Raw genomic sequence first — 22,228 nt, forward strand, 5'->3', positions numbered from 1 at the left:
TTTTTTTTTTTTCTGTGTGAAACTGAGGAGGTGAAGGGTTATTTTCATGCAGATAAATAGTGTGTAGAGAAAGGAAAATTAAAATAAAGAAAAAGAACAACTAAAATTTAAAGCAGGAAGGAAGATTTCCAGAACCTTTCCAAATACTTGATTGCAAATTTGGACTCATAGTTGTGCAGTAGTTGGCTTTACCTTTTAGAGGAGGGGATAAAATGCACGGAAGAAAGTTTGTGTCTCTTATCCTCAAGAAGAAGAATGAGTGCTATCATTTTCATGTTGATTATGATAGCTATTTCTGGTAATTCCAAAGCTATTAAATGCTATGAAACATAAACTAGTTCTAATACACTCAAGGAGCAGCCAATTTACACAACAGCTGGGAAAGAAATTCAAAGCCACTCCATTGGACCAGCTGAATCTGTGAGAGGCATTTCATACCCTTCCAGCTGACACAGCATGTAGATCAAACTGGCAGCTGTATTTTAGGGAAAATATGTCACAACAGACAAATGTAAGAAAAGGACAGATCCACAAAAAGGATCTTCTGCATATGAATCACACTAGTAGGAAAACTGCAGAATGAATAAGTAAAAAGTTAGGCATCATCCCCTCAATATTTAGAAAGCCCCTCGTACCCATTGCAACCACCATGAGATAAAGTGAATTTTTAGAATTCTTTCTCATGGAAACAGAAATCAGAAGCCAGAATCTCCTAAACATATTTACCATTGGTCTCTTTGTGCTATCTTTAGATATAAAATTCTCACAGAACTGTCAATAATGAAATCTACATAAAAGCCCAAAAGATAAAAGACAAGGGGGGAAAAAAACCCATCGGGTATATATTTTTTGCATTTAGCTACAATTTCACACCTTAGAAATGTGCTAAATATAAACTGTTGTCAAAATGATCTTCTCATGTTTGCCAAGTGATGCACTGGATTGAGCTTATCATGTGGCAAACATTATTATCTGTGAACCAGGTACCTTTATTTGTTCCATTTGTACTGATGAGGAATGGTCACAGAGCACTTAAGTAGCTTTCCCAAGGTCACACAGAAAGTGGTAAAGATTCGAATCCAGATCATTGGGATTTGAAAGGTTGGAGTCTGCCTCATTTTACTCTGCCTGGTGGTTGCCTAGTTTTACTTGAACCCTTCTGTAATGGAGGTTGCGGGGAGAAGTCCTAGTTCCCTAAGGCAGTGTTCCTTCTTGAACAATTCAGAATGTCATCCTGTCTCCTCCACTCATCGTTCATGGCAAGATGTTTTGGAGCCATGGTGATCCAGTGTCATCTGTCCTTTGGATGTCAGGCATCTGTACATTTGAAGGTGGTTATCAACCTGATTCCATTTTGAATCTTCCCTTTTCCTTACTAAATTCTCCAGCTGTTTCTTGTATGATGTGTATTGGGGTTCCTTTGACTTTCTGGATATTGGGAATGTTACATAAATCTTTGTGCTTCAGTTTCTTTGACTCTAAAATTGGTACTATAATATGTCCTACCACTCAGTTTTGTTGAGAAAATTTAATACCAAGTTAATATGTGCAAAACTCTTAGTATCTGGAATATAGCAAGTGTTCGATAGTGTCTGTTAGTAATATTATTATTTTTGGTATCATGATTACGCTTAGGGCTGTTGTGGTGATTAGAATGTGATCACATAGGTAAAGCCATTAGCACAGAGCATGGGGCAATTTAATCACTCAATAAATGTAAAGTTCCTCACTTTTTCCCTAAGCATTTAATGTATGGGTAGGCTATATGACTCCTTTAAATCCCTGTGAGAATTTATTTTCTGATTTCTCACAGTTGGTGGTTTGCTCCTACAGTAGACCATTGAGAATTCCATCTCTATTAGCAATAGATTTTTGTTATGTATATTCCTTTATGATCTCTGACTTGAGAATGAATCTCATCCCATTCTATTGCATATCAACTGTAGAAAAAAAATCAATCTGCTGCAATGTCTTGATAATGATTCTGGAATATCTGAAGAATGTTCTTGAAGACAGTGGTAGACATTCTCCACGCCCACCAGTAGGCCGGCACCAGGGCCTTGGCAATGAATTTCTGTCACAGTACAGATGCTCTGGATTTTCATTAGGTTCCACAGCTGCAGCATTTTAAGGGATGCTTTCTCAGGATAAACATAATGGTGTGAACCTCCATGCTGAACAGTAACATATTTCAGTGAGAATTTTCATAATACAATTTTCTAGGCTACTTTTTCTTTGGCTTTTTTTTATTGGTTTGATTAACTGAATGATGCCTGGAACTATGTCATTCACACACACACACACACACACACACACACACACCTAATTGGTGTGAGAAAAACAACAAAAAGCACCGGGTGTTTGCCTTGCCTACTCAATAACTTCCATGAATCATGTGCATGGTAGGAAGACAGGTAAAGCCAAGTGTTGACAAGGGATCTGGTAGTACCGGGTGTAAGAAGGCCTACATCATGGCTACTGTTAAGCACATTATAAATGGTCTCCATGCAAATGAGTCATAGAAACTATGGGCACTTTTCTATGTTGGGAGGAGGGAGAATTCTGTCATTCATTCTGAAAATAAAAATCACCATCTTTCTTTTATGACTGCTCTTTCTGTACAGAAAAAAGATCATTTAATTCAATCACCATTTGAAAATCATATATCTATTTCTAAAGAGTAGGAAAAATATATTTTAAAATATTGAGCACACTGAGACATTTTACAGTTAACATAGTTAACATTTAACAATGTTAATTAATATTGATTTTTGGCTCCCGGAGTATATATAATTGCAAACCTTTCATTCCTTAACATGGTCCATTATTTTCATAACTCTATAACAATTATTCAGTCCTCGGGCTCAATCTAATCTTTCAAAGTACAAGTACTTTCAACTACCACCATTTTCACCCATGCTCTCCAAAAAATGATTTCCAAAGAATGATTAAATAAAAATGATAAATACAGTCTTACCCATGTGGGGAAACTATCTCACTCCTTGAAATTTGCTTGGAGGTTGGCACTCAGTGCTTTAACAAGTGCTTTAAAGTTACTGCCTTTCATACACTGGACATATATAAGATCTCGTTCTTTTGAATTTATTTCATGGCCTTTTCCCTCCTTTACCTGTAGAGAGTTTATAATTTATTTACTTGTGCATTGTAGATGCTTGCTGCCTTGGCCCGTCTAGTCTCCTACCAACCCTAAATTATCTATCTCCCAGACCTTAGCTGAAAGCAAAGAATGATTTGGTGGAGTTGTGTTCTAAGGGTAGCCAGGGTTTGTCTTAACTGGGAATGGTAAGACACACAGACATGGTTGTGACTGCCATGAAGGAAAAAGTTTGCTCTACTCACACATCCCTAGAAACAGGAGGCACAGCAATACCATGCTGGGCCACATGGGGGAAGCACAAGGGTCAGTCAGGAGGCAGATGGAGAATGAGGAAAACATGGTCAGGAGCTTTTATTGTGGTTTCTGTGGGAAGGAATGCGTGGGACAGGGTGAGCAGGCTTAGGATTGGGTAGTTTGGATAATCTCAGTGGACTTTGGGGCATAGGGGCTGTGCCTAGTTGTCTGGTACCTGGCCCTGGGGTGATTAGAGCGGGGGGATAGGGGCCCAAAGGTAAGAGCCTGATAAAAGGAGTGGTTGGGGGTATTGGCTCGGGATCAGTTGGTATGGATATGAAAGGCATGTTTCCCGCGTCAGTTGCTTGCTATCTTTAGGAATTAGCCAACTGTGGGAGGGTCAGCCAGGCCCCAAGGTGTCAAAGCATGAGAATACGAAAAATAAAAGTCATGGTTAATAGAAGCTGGTGCCCACGGTGAGAGAGACACCTCACCTGTATGACTTACCTGTGAGCTCTTTGGAAGAAATGGTCTTAGCTGTCATGACATGCAAAGCCAGAGCACAGAGCCTGGCCCACGGGAAGGGATTATTGATAATCTGGTGTATTCCAGGGCCTAGGCTGCAATACTAGGAAGTTGTGCTTGCCTCTTGAAGTTTACAAAAAATATTTGGGAGGAAAACAAAAGGCCAAGATAGAACCCTATTTTGGTTATCTAATAATAATAATAATCCGTAACACTAAGATTCACTAATTCCCTACGTATGCTTCCAAATAACTAACAGATATTAATTTCAAATGGCACACAGGGCTCAGCTCTTTGATGAGCCCTAACCTCCTCCCCTTCCCTGCCTCACTTCCTAAATCCGTCAGCTTCTCCCTTTCAGCATCTGTGTATCTGTGCTCCCTACAGCAGTACTTAGGAGATCAAACACATCTGTCAGTCAGTCCGACAGCAGCCATTTATTGAGCACCCAGGGAGTACATAACCCACAGAGTGTATCAGAGTAAATAACAAAAACCAAGCTAAATGACTATTATCGAAATGAGTAAAAGCAACAGGCTCCTCTTTAAGGTTGAGCAAATTCAAGTTGTTCTCATTTTTTAAAAGTATATTTTAGGAGTAATAAAAATCAAAAGATTTGTCAAGCACTATTCCTTAACTTTTTAGAAATTAGATTATCTTTAAAGGAAACTGCATTCAATTTAAGTTTATGTCGTATTACACGATCAAGTTATAGGTTTATAAAAGCTGGTTCATGTTCTGTAAAACCCATTGAAATGTTTTAGTAAAAGTTTTTCTTTTTCATAAAAGCAAAAAAAAAAAAAACAGAAATTAATGTCAACATTTGAACCTTGATAATTATTGAATATACCTCTTATGAGTTAAGGTTCAAGCAAATCATATCTTTTCCAAGAAAGGGACTAAAGTTTGGGGTTTGCTTTGGGAATGGGTTGGTGTTGGTTTCTGATTATAGTCCTTAAACTCAGCTAGCTGGAATAAAAGTATATATTGTATATCAAATTTACTGACACAGTAATTATTTTAAGGAGTCCTGGGTCTCACATTTTTAATCTTCATTGTTTGAGATTGGTCTGTAAACCTTGAAACTAAATCAGGAGATCAGCATGTACAGCTCTGCTCTGTCCTAACTCACAGTGTGGTCTGGGGCTGATCGTTGAACCTCTTGATATCTCAGAATGGAAGTGATCTGAACTCAATTATCTCTAAATCTCCTTCCTGTTTTAAAATAGTGGTTATAAGTAGAAACATTAACATAGGTAGAAGATGAGATATTGAGGGTATAAATGGACTGAAGGATTCTCCTGAGGTTAAATGTATCATGATTTAGGTAAGACTGGTTTCTGAACTACATGAAATTATCAATAAACTACAAAAAAAAAAATGCTTCTTAAATGTAATATATTGATCTCCTGGAATCAGTGGATTCCAGGAATTCTCACCCATGAGTCAATATCAACTAGAAGTGAAATGATCCATCAGCATATTCTTTAACTCACTGCATTATTATTAATTGTTACACAGATGCCCGGGAAACATGGTTATTGTGTAAACATATACTAAAGAGAGAAGGAAGCTGGTTTTACAAAGAGTATATTTAAACACTTAAGCAACTGTAGCCAGTTGTAAAAATGGGTTTTAAAGTAGACCTTTCATACATGTTAGTGCATTGGAAAGAGAATATTCCACTCATTTGAAGATGGTGAACTAACAGTGGAATGAAAGCAGTTAATATTGCTCTTCTATATTAAACCTTTGAGTGAGTCATCAAAGGCTTTAAATGCTGCTTAGCCTTCTAATATCTGGCCGCTGCTCCTCACCTAATTTCCTGCTACTCTCTTCCTTTACCTCTTCTGCCCCCATCAGTATGCTGAGCATGTCATCATGGGGGCCTTCTTTGAATCCCGGATTAGGTTACATCTCCCCATTATATTCTCCCTTGGTGGTATTCTGTATTTCATAACAATCATCCTGGTTTCAATGAAATGTTTAATGTCTATCTTCCCTCCTGGAATATAAGCTCAAGAAGTCATGATTAATGCCTGACTTTTTGAAGGGATATATCCCAGTGGTTTAGCACAGCATCTGCTCTGTGATATGCCCTCAGTAAATGTACTGAAATAAATAAATTAGTGGCTGTTTTAAAATCTCATCTAGGTATGTAGAACATGCAAATAGTAGTACCTAATGATTTGTTAGTTAAAGCTAAAGAAGGGAAAATTTTGAGTCCTTATTCCAATTACTCCCCAGTTCCATAAAGTTGGGAGGTGTAAACACAGAGAAAAATAGGATTGGGGTGTGTGTATGTATGTGTGTGTGTGTGTGTGTGTGTGTGTGTGTGTGTGGGAGGATGGGGAGGAAGGAAGTTTAGGTAGAAAACCCTCTAGGTCCCTGTGATACTGACAAATGGCTAACACAGAAAATACAATCATAGGCTATTTTTGAAAGCATATAAGCCAACCTTGGTGAGTTATACAAACAAATAAATAAAAGGCCAATTTACTAATGGCTGAAGAAAAGAATATAAATCTGAAGGAAAGAAAGAAAACTACCTTGTTTTTATGTTTTCTTTGCTGTTTACTCTGCATATGCTGTCTCTTGAGATATTGATTTTCTTTAGTTAGCAAGCAAGGTTTCTACTGTGGTATCTCAAAATAGTTTTGTTTTTAAATTTTGTGTGCAAAGTGGTTTATCTCTGGGATGTTTCTCCCACCAGAAGCCTGATTGGTCACACTTACTTAATAGCAGCTGTTGGCTTTAGAAAATGGCAAGGAGAATAGAAAATGAGGGCCGTTGATATTGGAGAAGAGGGAGCCGGAGAGTTTGAGAAGGAAGGAAGGAAGGAATTGACTCTGCAATTTACTCAAAGCCCTAGCAGGCCTTCAGAATATAGACTGAACAAAGGTGCAGCCGTAGCCAGTGGTGTATGAATGCCCACCCCTGCTTCATTACAAATTGCCTATTGGAATTGTTCAGATCGAAGACTCAGAGTGTATCTGCACGGGGTGCCAGAACACTCTATAGTACAAAGAGAAAAATCCATTTCATCCTAACATTCTCTTTTCAATGATTCCTCAACACCTCTCCAAAACTAGGCGCATCAGAACCGTGTTAGATGGTTATTAAAAATACAGAACTTGAGCCTTGTCAGAAACCTCCTGAGGCAGAATCACCAGGTCTGTGGCCTAGGAATATGCATTCTATTAATCTCCCCCAGACGATGCTTATAAGCAGTAGGGCTAACAACTCTTGTGAAATGAGCAATATGATTGATTTTCTATTAGCGTTTGGACCATTTATTGTTTCTAAGCCATATATAAGAAGTCAGAAACCCCACTTTCCAGAAGTTTATAAACTGAAAGATTGCCAGCCTAAAAATGCAGTGTAGTGAAATGGAAAGAGAACAGGATCTGGTTTTTGGAAGACCTCAGTTCAAGTGGGGTCTTTGCTTTGTTACTAACACTGTGACTTTTGGCCAGAAAACACTGAATAGGAAACTACAGATATTTGCATTTATGAGCCACAGAAACGACGATTTTATATGGTTCAGCCTAATGGTTTAACTTGCTGGGCATTGTTTCCTGTGTTTGAAACACAGGGATCACATTATTATCAGAAGGCTATTTTTTAGGGTTACATGTGCTTTTATAAGTGAGCCCACTTTAAAACTGTAATGTGAGCTGTTCTTTCATCTCCTTTGGAAACCACACTACTAATAAATGTTGGTCTTTATGTTTGGGCATTTTACACCACTGAAACATGGTCTGTGGTAATTTTTGTCACATATACACATAAAGCCTCCACACTTTGGAAAATTTAGCGATGACTGTACGTCCAAGCCATCATATGAGAGTTTGCACAAAGAGCTATATCTTCTTATATGCCTTAGCTAGAATGGCTCCTTGGAGCTGCTGCCTTTCTGTATGTCCTTCTACGGCCATTCCTTCAGCCCGGGCTCCCTTCATTTTCTTAACTCAGCAGGCCACAGAGCAGCTGCTCATTATGTTGCTGTCTCTCATTGTCAGCTGCATCCAAGGAAGAGATATTCAATTCCAGCAAGAGCGCCAATATTAGCATGCTGGCCAAATTCCAGGACCTCAGGATGGTCATTCCAACCAGCTACTGAAACTAAAAGGGGATTTAGTTACCAAATTACTGCCCATAATCACTGAGCAGTCACTGAATAAAAAGTGGTGGTGTTGCAAAGAGTAGATGTTCTGCTCTTCAAAAATGTGAAGATTATAATGTGTCCAAGAAAAGATTGGGGGATGAGTTCTGAATACCCAGAAAACGTTAGAAAATGATTCAGGCCGAGATGAATTATGGGTACTGTTACGGGGAACCAGGGGTTTTGAGGGAGCCCAAATTAGTTTACTAAGAACAGGTTAAAGGCATTACCAACTGAACTTTCTTTTTCTGAGCAACTTTATTTGACTTTATAATTCAGTTATGTCTCTCATAATGTCCTTCTGAAAAAAGCTGGGAAAAAATATGTGTTTATGATTGAACAAGTGGGATCATCGCCTACTGAGAATCACACTAAATGAGTATTGTTCAGAGAGATCCTAAGCGGTCTCTGTGCAGTGATATGCTGGAGCCATGCTAGCTCTTGAGAGGTTATTGTACACATCTCTTCCTAATGCCTCCGTCAGTGATATTACATCGGTAGGGTGAAATTGGCCATGATGGGATTATTCATACCAAGGAAATTGGTCAACAGTACAAATCTGGGCTTTATTTTCCTCTAGAGAATCAGTTGTTATACATTAACCAGCACACCATTGGAACTATTCCCTTCCCCCCCCCCGGTTTTGAAGTAAGTCACTAAAAAAAAAAAAAATAATAATAATACTGTATTTATGAGTCAGTGTACTAGAGTTAGGGGAGAAAAGAATGTCATATGCCCTATGCTTAGGTAGCTCCTTGTCTAGTATGAGAGAAAGACATATGGCCTGCAAAGCCCTACATAGTCTACTCCCTTGATTTCTTCTTTGTTCTCATCTTGTACCAGTTTCTCTATTCATATCCTGTTGTTTTTTTTTTTAAGATTTTATTTTTTTTTTATTTAGAGAGAGAGAGAGTGTGAGCAGGAGGAGGGGCACAAGGAGAGGGAGAGAGAGAATCCCAAGCAGACTCTGCACCGAGTGCAGAGCCAGATGCATGGCTCGATCCCACAACCCTGAGATCATGACCCGAGACAAAATGAAGAGTCGGAAGCTTAACCGACTGAGCCACCCAGGTGCCTCGATATGCTGTTGTCTTAACCACACCAGTCTTTTTGCTATTCCTTAAACACCCGAAGCTCATCCTTGCATCAAGCTTTTGCATCTGCTATTCCCTCTACAAGGAATACCCTTCCTCCAGACTCTGCATTCTTGGCTCTATCTAGATTCAAATATCATTTCTTCAGAAAAGCTTTCCCCAACTACCTCCAGTCTAAAGTAACCAACTCGCTCTTCCTCTCAGTCACTGTACTTTCACAAAACCCAGTTTTTAAATTTAAATAGACTGTTAATTTTAGAATTGTTTAAATGTACAGAAAATTGGCAAAGATAGTTCAGAGTTCCTCTTATATCCCACATCCAATTTTCCCTATTGTTAACATCATATGTTACTGTGATATTTCTTACAACAGGAAAACCAACATTAGTGCATTACTATTAACTAAATTCCACATTTTATTTGGATTTCACTAGTTTTTACCTACTGTTTCTTTTTTTTTTTTTCTGTTCCATGATCACAACCAGGATGCCATGTTATATTCAGTTATCATGTTCCCTTAGCCTCCTCTCATCTTGGATAGTTTCTCAGATTTTCCTTATTTTCAGTGACCTTCACAGTTTTGAGAGGTACTGGTGAGGAATTTGGTAGAATGTCCCACAATTGAGGTTTCTCTGAAGGTTTTCTTATGGTTAGACTGAAGTTACAGGTTTTTAGGAAGAAGACCACATGAGTGAAGTGCCATTCTCACTAGATTTTATCAAGGGTACATGCCACAACATGAGTTATCACTGAAGACAATAACCTTGAACAGCGGGCTAAGACAGTGTTTATCAGGTTTCTCCATAGTTAAGCTACTCTTCCCCCGCCCCTCCCCACACCTTTCCATCACTGGTCTCTTTGGAAGAAAGTCATTAACCACAATCTACACTGGGGGTGGGGGTTAAGCTCCATTTCCATGAGGGGGAGTATCTAAATAAATTATTCTTCTGTACCAGAGATTTGTCCCCTCTCCCCCATTTACTTATTTATTCATTTATTTGTATTAAACATTTACCAGGACACCATTGGGTCTTTGTTTCTGTATAGATTTGTGGATGTTTATTTACTATTTCTAGTTATAATCCATTACTCTCTTATTTTTTTTTGTTGCTCAAATTGTCCCAGTTTGGCCCAATGTGAACTCTTTCAGATTGACTTCTATGTCCCTTTGATACACTTTCATCTTTTTGTTTTGTTTTTTGAGTACTTCCTTACTTTCTGGTACGTAAGATGCTCCAGGCTCATTTCATATATTCCCTGACACAGCATTTCTCCAAGAAGCCCCAGTTCCTTTCATTAGAGAATGGTATTAGAAATCATGATCTGGGCACTGAATGTGCTTGTTGCTATAGAGGTATACTTGCTTAGAAACTCTTACAGTGAACACAGCTAGAAAGTGTATGTATACATATTAAAGCACATAAACACACCTAATTTTTTCTATCTGTCCATCTGTGTTAAGCAAAAGATGAGTTTATATGGACATCTCCAACTCTAATCCAGTATCAAAAGGTTTATTCTACTTCCTTGCTTATCTGTAACCTCCTCCTCCAACAGTGAGAAACCTGACTCCCACCACTTGTTTGTTCAATCCTAGGATACATGCGTAGCAACTTCAGATTGTTGAACCATGAGAGACTAGGGACTCTGAGAAACAAACTGAGGGTTTTAGAGGGGAGAGGGGTGGGGGGATTGGTTAGCCCAGTGATGGGTATTAAGGAGGGCACGTACTGCACGGAGCACTGGGTGTTATATGAAAACAATGAATCGTGGATCACTACATCAAAAACTAATGATGTGTTGTATGGTGACTAACATAACATAATAAAATAAAATTTAAAAAATTAAAAAAAGATTGTTAATTTGTACTCCCAAGAGGAACAACTTTACTAAAAGTAGCATACAGTGTTTATATTCAGTTCCTCTTGGCTTTAGTCTTATATTTTCTAGTCAGAAGACCATTTTCCAAATTCACAACCCAGTTTTAAAGCATGACAGTGCTCATCATATCTGGAATTATCGTATTTAATTATATATTGTTTGTCTTCCCAAATAGAATATAAACTCCTGAAGAGCAAAAGAACTTGGTCTGTCCATCTCACAAAACATTCTAACCTCAGTCAACACATCAAGAATAATGCCAAGCATAGTTAATATTTATGACATGCAGGGATGAACTCATTCACAATACAACATGGTTTTTTTTTTTTAAGATTTTATTTATTTTTTGACAGAGAGAGAGAGACAGTGAGAGAGGGAACACAAGCAGGGGGAGTGGGAGAGGGAGAAGCAGGCTCCCTGCTGAGCAGGGAGCCCGACACGGGGCTCGATCCCAGGACCCTGGGATCATGACCTGAGCCGAAGGCAGACACTTAATGACTGAGCCACCCAGGCACCCCAACATGTTTGTATCATTTGATTCTGTTCACTTGACCAAGTGTAATTAGGTAGTAGGTGAACAAAACATTGCTTGCAAACATGGAAGAATGTTTGATAAATAAAATGTCAATGAATTAATTTGTACTGAGAAATAAGACTGCCAACAGACATGAAAACCCATACCAAAGGATATATTTCTTCTTTCTCTGTAGCAAAGTAATCTCTGAACCATACTTATTGAGCAAAATCAAATGAAGGTGATGCTAATCGCCAAGTGACTGAAGATCTGGGGCAGAACCCTGGGGCCTTAGTCACCCAATCCTCTGTAAACTGCAGTCAACTCAAGAAGGGAGCCTGACCCTTCAAGTAGGTATGCCCCAGCCTGATTCACTTCTCCTCAGAGAGAGTATCTCTTCATTCCAGATGGATCCATAGTACCTTTCACAAAATAATGTTAAACCCATACCCTTACATTGTTACCAATAGGATCTATTACCTGAACGAATGTTGAATACTTAATATCTATATTCTAGACAGTTACTAGATAAAATAATTTTATGCTCACCACCATTCATTATTTGTTATCAGTTCATTTGATAAAAAAAAATTTCACGAGTGTTGTTTGAACGTCATGTGGTACATATACTTTTCCAGATATTTTAAAATGAATTATTAGATTGACATAACAGAAGATCTGATACATAGATCATATATTGCCTCCCTCTCTAATACTCAAACATGCAGAAATGTCTTACCTCCATGGAGTGCCTGGATGGCTCAGTCGGTTAAGTGTCTGCCTTCGGCTCAGGTCATGATCCCAGGGTCCTGGGATCGAGTTCCATGTTGTCCGGCTTCCTGCTCAGTGGGGAGTCTGCTTCTCTCTCTGCCCTCCCACCTGCTTGTGCTCTGTTTGTCTCTCTCTCTCAAATAAATAAGATCTTAAAAAAAAAAAAAAAGAAATGTTTTATCACTAGCCTTACTAAATTCAGGACAGTCTAAGAAACAACCTCATTAAACTGTGTGGTGCTGTCACAGGAATAAACAAATCTATAAAATTAAACAGAGCCTGAAATTTGTTTAATGAAATTGACATTTCAAATTGGGTGGCAGGGGTAGGGTAAAAACAAAGGGGTATTTTTTATCTTTTAATTCATGTATCTTCCTATTGTTTGCTTATTTTTAGTAAAAAAAATTATTTAATTTAAACTGTAAGATAGTAAGAAAAAGGAATATTCCAGAACTTGCCTGTGTAGTAACTGAAAAGATGTTCATTTACAATACATAATAACTTCTTTTTATGACTTTGCCCTGAAAGAAAAATAATTCTGTTTCACTTCTTAAGCCAGGAATAGGTGTACTCCTAAGCAATTGTTCTGTTCAATGTTAGGAACCCTGTGAATTGTGTAAATTATCTAATTTCATATTTTATTTTGGATCTTACAGTAATTAGAGCCAAATTTGTATCACACTTAAAATTTATGCTGCCTTTCCAAAGGATATATTCTATTAAGCTTCCTCAAATCTTTTCTGAAACAATTATGGGGCATATGTATATCACTTAAATAAAAATGATTACACAGTTCCATTGGATTATTGTACACAGATATCCCCTATCTTCAGCACAAAAGTATACCTGCCAGATTTTCTAGAAAATTCCCCATGGCAGATGGTCAAATCACACTTTCTCTTAGTGCTGGAGACGAACAGAGTAATTCTTACTCTTTAGCTCCACATTTCATAGATTATATACAAATCACTTTACTTCATATTAAGAAGATACTATACAAAGCTGTCACCATTACTTACAATCACATGCTGTCGTACATGAATTGCATTTCATTGTCTCTTATGGAGGCCTGAGGACTGCCTTAATTCTTGGAGAATACATGCATGCTAACCTTAACAGCAATGTCCTAACAAGCTGCCTGTTAGGATCATTGTCCTTGCAAATATCCTTGTTTCAGTTGTCTCTTACTGTATAAAAATTGTCCAATACTTAACGGAGTAAAAAAAACACTAGTCATTTATTATTCTTACCTTTTCGCCATTTTCAGTGTTGACTGTACTCAGCTAGGCGGTTCTTTCTTCTAGTCTTTCATGTGGTTGGACAGTGACAAAGATTGGAATCATTTTTTTCCCCAAGTTTTTATTTAAATTCCAGTTAAATGTACAGTGTAGTATTAGTTTCAGGTGCAGAATTTAGTGATTCATCACTTACATACAACACCCAGTGCTCATCACAAGTGCCCTCCTTAATCCCCATCACCTATTTCACCCATCCCCTCACCCACCTCCCCTCCAGGAACCCTCAGTGTATTCTCTATAGTTAAGAGTCTTTTTCCTGGTTTGCCTCTCTTTCTGCCCCCTCCCCCAAGTTCATCTGTTTTGTTTCTTAAATTCCACACATGAGTGAAATTATGTATTTGTCTTTCTCTGACTTATTTTGCTTATTAGCATAATACTCTCTAGCTTCATCTACATTGTTGCAAATGGCAAGATTTCATTCTTTATGGCTGAGTAATATTCCATTATATATATAATTATATATATGTACATTTTATTTATATATATATATATATATATATATATATATATACACATCTTCTTTATCCATTCATCAGTTGATGGACATTTGGGCTCTTTAGATTGGAATCATTTCTGAGAATTCCATTCATACATGGCTGGCAGATGATTCTGGCTATAGGCTGGGACCTCGGGCAAAGGCTGTTGACTGGGGCACCCACATGGGGCCTCTTCCTGTGACACAGGTTCCCAGGGTAAACATCCTGAGAAAGAGAGAGCCAGCAGGGAATTATACTACCTTTTAAAAACTAGCCTTAGAAGTCATACAGCATCATTCTAGCCACATTCTATTAGAAGCTAGTCACTAAATCCAGCCTGTATTCACGAATTAGATTTCACCTTTTAATAGGAAAAGTACCAATTTTTTGGATATTCTTTCAGAATATCCCACACATCTTACTTTTTGATGTTAAGTCTTGTTTCAGATGGCTACCTACCTTTCCCTCTCTAGGTTCCCCATACTGTAGTGGGGTGCCCTCCACTGGGCCTTTGTCTCCCTGTAGATTGACATCACCATACCATGTGCAACATAATGGCCTAGAACTCCATGGTTTCTTGTCACTGTGTTCTGTCTCCAAAGTTATGCATCATTGCTGGATTCTGTATTTCTTTATGCTTAATGTGACAGTGTGTTGTGCTCAGATTAATTGAAAAGAGCTTTCACTCTTTGTTGCTGATGGTAGTCTAAAATTTTAAGTCTTCTCTGGGTCTAACAGGTATACTTCTGGACATTTGTAATCATCCTGGTGCCCTTAGTTAACTCAGCAAAGTGTGTGTTAGTGCATTGATGCATCAGTCAATACTAGCACCTCATAGACTATTTCACATTCTACTCAGTTGGTGAGCTATCTGGTTGAGTAGGGCTAAACCAAAAGACCAATTTATTCATAACAGGGTTCCGAAGATTGAAAAGTTTGTCATTACTGTAGGCACATGAGATGATTGGAGAGAATCAAAGGATTGGCTTTTGTGACCCTATGTATCATGCCACCTAGAAATTACTGCCTGGAACAATATTCCTTGCCCTTTGAAATATAAAACCTTGAAAACATTCCATAGTACAATCTTGCCATTAGTCAAGGCAAGACTCAAAATATTTCTACAGTCAGAGAAGTAATGAGATGTGGACATTAGAATACTTAGAGTGTTTTTGTTATGTGGATATCTATGATAGAAGATAGTGAATATTTTGCAGGCTTATTGTGTGCATGTATGTAGGTATAAGGAAAACCAAGCATATGTGTTTTAGATCAGTACTACTCTATGGCATGGATGTATAAATCAATCATTTCCAAATGCGTGGAACTTGATCCCTCAACTGATATTAAGATGATTATCCTATTTGTTACTCTACAGTCTAATGTTTTATTTGAAACAAGAGTGATTTTTAGCCTTTGAACCATAAATTTTTAAATCAGGTTGGTGTCCTACAGAAGGGGATTAATTTACTTTAGTTAAATTAATATGTCCAATTTGAAAGCTCAACTTCTTTTGCTCAGCACAGCTGTATTAAATTTCCAACAGAGAAGAAACTTCCCACTGTGTTTAAAGTTTGAATGTATTTACAGAGGATTAAAAATACCAGCACTTTACAGTCACATGCTGGTGAAAATTGCCTTTGAAATAATTCATGAAGTAGGAAAAATGGAATTTTAGTAATGTGGAATATAAACCAGTTTTGGTTAAGATTTAGTATTTGTACAACATTAGGGGATATTTAGTAAATATGTTTTAATAGTATATTTTGTGTTATGTTAGCATTTTTATTACAGACCCCAGAGCATTTTAAATAGACTTATTAAAATCTTCTTCACTTCTCTGCTTTGATTAGGGAAATACCTCAGATCTTATACTTGGCATTCTCCTCATAGTTCTAGAATAGTCACAATAGAGAATTATAGAGCAAGTGAATCAGATTGTAGACTGGAAAAATAGAATCATTGAGATTACTAGGTAAAGGTTTTTTTTTTTTTAATCCAAAATATACATGTAAAACATGTATTACCACCATCTGTTGTGTTCATTGACATTAAAAGAGGGAGGAAATCTCCTGGAATATAAAACTTTTTTTAAAATTTTATTTTATTATGTTAATCACCATACATTACATCATTAGTTTTTGATGTAGTGTTCCATGATTCATTGTTTGTGTATAACACCCAGTGCTCCATGCAGTATGTGCCCTCTTTAATACCCATCACCAGGCTAACCCATCCCCCCACCCCCTCCCCTCTAGAACCCTCAGTTTGTTTCTCAGAGTCCATAGTCTCTCATGGTTTGTCTCCCCCTGAAGGGAAAAATGGAGGAACATAAAACTTTTACATACTACTGTCTCTCAGGGTTATCAGTCCTTCCCAGCAACAGAAAAAAGTCAGGAAGGCCTACCTCCACCCCAAACACTCCAATGCAGTATAACATGTCAAGATATACAATGTGAGAAACTCTAGTGTTCTTCCTGGTTGCTGTTTTGCTCTCATAAATTGACACCATTATCATAATTTTTGTCAGTCAGTTATCCTGAACTAACAGGTTAGTTTCTTTTTGACTCCCTCTGTAAACTACATTTGACTTAGTTCTCCCTAGGCATCCATCTGCCTGAGAGGTAACTGTGACTGATTATAGACCTAGGTAATCCTTAATAATATTCTAAATTGGATCATGCCACAAGGTGGCACCCTTGCAAGTCCAGTATGATCTTTGGCAAGTATTTTTCCAAATCTTAGGCTATGAAGTGTCAACCTAACCCGCGAGTTTATAGTTATTCCTTACCCCACCCACATAGGACCTGAGGCTCTTCCTAGTAGTACAAGAAAAATAGAGTGTCAGGGAATTATAGAGACATAATGCCCTTCTGGCTAGGAAATGATGGAAGGAAGAGGAAAATGAGGAAAAGGAGGAAAGCAGTCACCCATTTCCTCACTGTGGCTGCAGGAGATAGGAAGGAGGTACTTTCAGTGAGTAAGCATAACATTAAAGGCTGAGAAGGGGGCTTATTCTTTCACTCTCCATTAAGAAAGTTAGAAAAAAGGTTACTTTTTGGTGTGCCCCTCTCCCGCCAACCTTCAACAAGATTCTAGGAACTTGGCTTATAATGGGATCTGACAGAAGACCTGCAGTTTTCATTTCCTGAACCAACCCCAATCCCCAATGGTACAGACACTGGGTTGAGGTCTGGTTAGCCTGATAAATGGGGACTCACTGTAGCTGCTGAACCAGAAGATATGATGGGGGATCGGTTACAGTCATTAGTCTGCCACCAGTGAAGAACAAGTTGAGGTCCAGTTGTTTTAACCAAGTTAAAAGAGACCAGATCACTAACTGAACCAATCAGAGACTTCAGCCATACTGTCAACAAGGTCACCCACACCCATGTTTACAAGGAATCTTGGCCCAGAGACAGAGGACTAGAGGGCATCATACCTGAGGACCTTGGATCTTTATCATGTCAGGGAGATCCTTAAAACCTTTCTGTCCATATACCTGACACCACCTTAAGGAGATAAGCAGGGGAGGCTCCTTAGGGAGGCTCTCTGAAAGATTAAATATTTTATTCCAAATCTGATAATCCGCATTTTTAAGAGATGTTCCTCAGGGTACCTGGGTGGCTCAGTCAGTCAAGCGTCTGCCTTTGGCTCAGGTCATGATCTCAGGGTCCTGCGATTGAGCCCGGTGTCAGGCTCCCTGCTCACTGGGGAGTCTGCTTCTCCCTCTCCTTCTGCCCCTCCCCCCTCCCCTGCTATGCATGTGCTCTCTAATAAACAAATAAAAAATTTCTTAATAAAAGATGTTCCTCAATATTTTTTTCATCAGAATAAGTTTAAACCAGATTGAATAGTGATTGTTTTTTTCTCCATTGACAACTTGGTGGTTGAGGGTGATATCTAGATGACAAACTAATTTCATTTGAGTTACTGGACCTTGCAAGAATGGAGAGAAAGTGATCCCCTCAGCTTACTTCTTTGGCCAGGGATCCTCCTTTTTCTTCCCTACCATGTCAGTAGAGAAGGAGAGAAAACACCATAGCATCTTTGTGTTTCTAACATTGTCTGTGAGTCTGAATTGATGTGCAAAGGTCTATTCATCTTGAGATTAAAGAACTTATTCTAAGCCCCATCTTTAAAATAAAAATTAGTCTTTAATCAGAGTACAGTCTACTGAGTGCAAGAAGCTGTGCTTGGAGCTATAAATAGTAAGTGCTCAGTACAAATTGTCATCATTCTAGTGAAGTCTGTCTTCTTTTTATGTTCTCTGTCCCTAGTCTCTCACACACTAAACCAGTTCTTCACCACTGTCGTAAGTTCTGTCCATATCTTTCAATCCATCAGTTCCTTTCCTGTTTCACTCGTACCCTCCCAGCTTGTACTTAGGATTAGTTGTGCTAATGAGGGAAATGCCAACTTCTATGCCTCATGTTAATGCCAGCGAGAGACCACTAGAAATACCCTATAATCAACAGAGTTCACTTTATTTTTTACAAGGGAGACTAAACCATGAGGAACAGTGAACCATGCCGATAAAAAGGAGTTGGGGGATTATTTTGGGCTTATGCTAATTGATTTTAGGGAGGCTCCAAGGAAGTGAATGTCCCTTTTGGGAGTGCATGTTGTCAGAAACAGGGAACTGAGGAGGGCTAGGACTGCCACTGGATGGTAAGCAGCAGCACTCCAGTGAGCAGAGAGAGGGGAAGGTTTGGTCAGTTTTGTGGTTGCACAGGGGCTTGGCTTTTTGTGTTGTTGCTGTTTAAATTTCTGGTGCCGAATGGTCATAGAGTGGGCTTTGTCTTGTTTTAACACTGTCACAGAGCATCTTTGCCCACTGTTGATGTTCTACGAAATTATGTTCAGTAAGAATGTATAGCTTAAGGCCAACTACCAGTTATCAACACTCAGGCCTCTCATTTTCTTTCTCACATAGAAACCTTCTCACTCTGCACTACCAGGTCCGCCATGCCAATTACCAAGCTTTCCTGTCAAGAGTTGATCTGAAGAAAATTATGATCATTTGCTTTGAAAATCCACTACAAATTAATGTTTTCTAACACCAAGTGCTCCTTCACTGCTCCTTGAAAAAAAAAAAAAAAAATTCTTGTTGAATTTCTATTATAAGGACTGTAGAAGCCATTTCACCCTCTTCAGACACTCCTTAAGGGTATAATTTAATCACAGCATCTCTTACTCTTAATAAGTGAATATATCTTACAAAGTACTTGCAAGCTTGAGTCCATATAATTAGAAAATCCACTTTCTAATCACCTCCTCTCTTCATTACCTCTATATGGCTTTGTGAATTTCAGCCCTCCCCCTCGTTCCAGAGGTTTCCCACCTTACTGTCAATGCTAATGCTCCTGATTCCTTGAAATCTAACAACCTCAATGATATTGTCTAATTAGCCCTTTCCTCACTGTCTGCCATCTTCTGTCTTTTTATTTTCATGTACTAAATGGCAGTTTCCCCTTATCTACATATATTCCCATCTTTTGCCAAACTAGGAATAAACTAACCTATTCCTCCTTGAACTCTCATTTCTTAACACACTCATTTACTGCCTTCATTTTTTAATCTTGAAAAATGAAAAAAAATCATAAAATTACAGAGAAAAACAGAAATACCTGTTTTTTTTTTAACACCAAGAATTTAACAAGTATTCATGTTCTTTATGTTAAAGACTTTTTAATATAAAAAATTCCTACTGGAATTGATAGTTTGTTGTCTTATAGAAACTAACAGAATTACTCTGGTTAAAAGTCAGTATGTCCTATAAAAGCAACCAAATTCTTTTCCGTAATTGTTGCACTCTGATCTCCAAGTCACAACTGTCTGAAGTTCTGTTGTTCTGACTTTTGTTTTTTCCTTCTTTCCAAGGCCAGTTCATTAAGTCCTGATGAATTTTTCCTTCTCATAATCTTTCACAGCGGTGCTGTCCTTTCTCTACCATTTTCAACATCAAAGCTCAAACCTTATTTCATGCAGAAGCTATTTCAATATATTTTCTAAGATTTTATTTATTTGAGAGAGAGAGAGAGAGAGAGAGTGTGGGCGGGGGGCAGAGGGGGGAGAGAGAATCCTCAAGCAGACTCCCTGCTGAGCACAGAGCCCATGTAAGGCTCCATCCCAGGACCCTGAGATCATGACCTGAGACGAAATCAAGAGTTGGATGCTTAACCGACTGAGTCACCCAGGCGCCCCTTGATTCATTTTTTTATACTTTCAGATTTATCTCCCTGAAATACCTCAATGAGAGTGTCTATTGCTTTTTTTTTTTTTAAGTCAAATATACATAAAATGTGCCCATATTCTTTCACCTGACCATTAAAATTCTCCAAAAGAGAATTTCTTCCTGCTACTCTGGTGCAGGAGTCCTCTGATCCAGCTAGACTCAAATATTCACCATTCTCTCATGACACATTGTTCTCCTACATTCATGTTGTCTTCCTTGTATATAATTAAATCTTCATCATTCCTCTATTAATATCTACCCATTCTTAAGGCCAGTTGGCTTCCTCCACCTTGTTGACTTTGCTGGTAACTACAGATCTTGTTAATGTATGACTGAATTTGTACAAGCTGTACGGTCCTGTCCTATACTGTCATATAGAAACAATTCTCTTTCTGATCTAAATATTGGAGGAGACTGATTTTGTTGGTAAATATGACCTTAAAGTCTCTATTCTTTCAGGTTTCCCAGTTAACACTCATAATTCCTTGGCTCAAATGTAGTCTTATATTTTCCCATCTAAACTTGCCAGTGCGTGTATCACACTTAAATGACTCAATATTTTGGATATTTGTCTCTGTAAGTGTGTAAAAAAGGAGGTATACATTATTGCCTCTTTATTAAGACTAAAAGAAATCATCATTTCAACCATTTATAATGTCTAAAAACATTGGCGTTGGGAGAGAACACAAGAGATTCAAGGAATCTTCAACTGTAGAATGGATCACATCTCTCTCATTGTTTGGATGGTGTGCTAAGAAGCAAGAAATTCAAAATGTCTTCTTGATGGTCAGTTAGCATAAGTTAATAGTAAACCTCAGAAACTCAGAAAACCTGTCTCTCTGGCATAGTCTAGAGCTTATGAGAGCAGTATGTTTTTAAATAACTAAGGTATATATTCATCAATCAAGATTAGTAAGTTACTTCTAAGAAAGGTGATACTTAACCACAAATACCTGCTAAGTGGTTACCTTCTTTATGTCTGGAATTTCATTCTGTGTTTCACATCACGGTCCCAGGAATATGAGTTTCCAAGCAGCACTGGATCCACATCTCAAAGAATTACTGTTATTTCTGCTGGCCATATCCCAGCTCATTTAGTGATTTTTCTCCACTGAACCATAATGAATAATAAAGTGTGTTCTCTGTGCTCCTACATATCTCCACCCACCTATCTTCTGTTCCAAAACCAAAAATATAAACCTACATAAACTTCTAGATATCTTATGGTGGATTTTATTTAGAATTCTATACCAGGATTATATGCTGCCGTGCCAAAATCGGCTCTTCTCCTAAAACTAGTCAGAAAATCACTTTCTCTTTGTCAGTTAATTTAGTATCACTATAAATATTGTTTATCACTTGAGATAAAATTATTCAAACATTGTAGGGTTTTATTGTTGAAATTATTCTTATTTTGAATACCTCAGTATTCAAAGAGAAAACAGTATATTCTCTCCAACAAGTCAGGATATAAAATGGGAAGCAATTTACCATGAGTCAGGGAGTGTGAGTCACCTGTGTATGTGAAAAAATGGTAATTCTCAGTAGTTCAAAGATCTGAGCCACCTGTCAAGGATAGCATTGAGGGAGAAGCATTAGAAGCACTTGGTCTTTACAGAATAGAGTGAAGTGTTAGGGAAGAAATTAACACTACTTCTCTAAATAGCATTTAGGAACAGTAGAGACTTTACATGTTCAGAAACTATTAAAAACATCCTGGGGTAGCCCCTGCAGGGACAGAAGGCTTCCAGTTCACAGGAAAACAATATTAGAACAAATTTCAAAAGAAATATAGATTCCTAAATCAGCAATAATCATTTGTCATCTAAGGTATACTGCCCTGCCCAATTATATACCTTTCGTTGCCTTACCAACAATAATTTTAACCCTGTTGTATTGAGTGATGAGAGGATG

Source organism: Phoca vitulina, unplaced genomic scaffold (genome assembly GCF_004348235.1).
Source record: "Phoca vitulina isolate PV1807 unplaced genomic scaffold, GSC_HSeal_1.0 scaffold35, whole genome shotgun sequence".
NCBI lineage: Eukaryota > Metazoa > Chordata > Mammalia > Carnivora > Phocidae > Phoca > Phoca vitulina.